Source organism: Arachis ipaensis, chromosome B10 (genome assembly GCF_059453495.1).
Source record: "Arachis ipaensis isolate K30076 ecotype BB chromosome B10, ASM5945349v1, whole genome shotgun sequence".
Classification (NCBI taxonomy): Eukaryota; Viridiplantae; Streptophyta; class Magnoliopsida; order Fabales; family Fabaceae; genus Arachis; species Arachis ipaensis.
Window position 1 is genome coordinate 83,722,532 of NC_142435.1, and position 1,365 is coordinate 83,723,896.

General features: G+C 44.4%; 1 non-coding gene across 1 annotated transcript; it reads left to right on the plus strand.

Annotated features, from left to right (window-relative positions):
• Positions 1–732: 732 nt before the first annotated feature.
• Positions 733–836, plus strand: LOC148580657 (small nucleolar RNA R71). The gene has a single exon (XR_015899696.1). It is a non-coding gene; the product is annotated as a small nucleolar RNA R71 (small nucleolar RNA).
• Positions 837–1,365: the final 529 nt, after the last annotated feature.

Here is a 1,365-nt window from a genome sequence, read left to right on the forward strand (position 1 = left end):
CTAATGGTCTCTCCCTGGTTCTTAATATTGGCTCGCACCTCCTCTTTGAACACCTTATTTTCTTGAATCTCTTGGCATATTTCTTCAAGTAAGGTTTCAATCTTAGAGAGCTTGTCAACAATTGATGGGTGATTCGGAGCAGATGTGCTATTTTGGTTTTGATAGGCGTGTGGATAAGTGTTGTTGTGGGGGTGTTGAGATGTCCTTTGTGTGAATTGTTGGTGAGCTGCATTGTTGTTGGAGTTGTAACGTCTCTGGTCTTGGTTTTGATCTTGCTGACTTCCCCACCCAAAGTTTGGGTGGTTTCTCCATCCAGGGTTGTAGGTCTTGGAGTATGGATCATAGTTTTGCCTTGGTGAATTCCCAATGTAGTTGGCTTGCTCCTGACTACCCTCTGCTTCTTCATTCACTCCTTCTTGGGTTGTTGATGAAGTGGAGATTGCTGCTACTTGGTTCCTCTCCATCTTCTTGGTGAGGTCAGCCAGCTGCTGGGTAATGAGCTTGTTTTGGGCCAACAGAGCATCTACATTGTTTAGCTCCATTACTCCTCTTGTGTTCCCTCTTTCGGAAGCATAGAAGTAATCGTTCTCTGCTACTGTTTCAATAACATCTATAGCCCCCTCAATGATTTTCTTCTTGTTCAAGGATCCTTCGGATGAATGGTCTACGGCCTTCTTTGACTCATAAGAGAGCCCTTCATAGAAAATGTGCAGCTGCACCCATTCGTTGAACATGTCAGGTGGACACCTCCTTGTGAGGTCCTTAAATCTCTCCCATGCTTCATACAAAGTTTCACCATCTTGTTGCCTGAAAGTTTGGACCTCAGCTCTCAGCCTATTGATTCTTTGAGGAGGGTAAAATCTTGCTAAGAATTTGTTCACCATATCTTCCCAAGTTGTCAAGCTTTCCCTTGGGAAAGATTCCAGCCACTTGGCTGCCTTGTCCTTGAGTGAGAATGGAAATAAGAGCAGTCTATAGATGTCAGGATGAACACCATTAGACTTCACTGTGTCACATATTCTCAGGAAGGTGGTCAAATGTTGATTGGGGTCTTCTTGAACACCTCCTCCAAATGAACAGTTGTTCTGAACAAGGGTGATGAGCTGTGGTTTAAGTTCAAAGTTGTTGGCATGGATTGTTGGCTTTTGGATGCTACTTCCACAATTGCCTGGGTTTGGATTGATGTAAGAGCCCAAAACTCTTCTATCCTCCCCAGCATGATTTGCTCTACCTCCTCCCCCATGGTTGTGATCCTCTTCTTCATGATGGTTTTCCATGTTGTCTTCCATGTTTGGTTCAAAGAATTCCCCCTCTTCCTCAGCACCAACCACTTTCTTTCCTCTTGCCTCCCTCCTTAATCTAAGG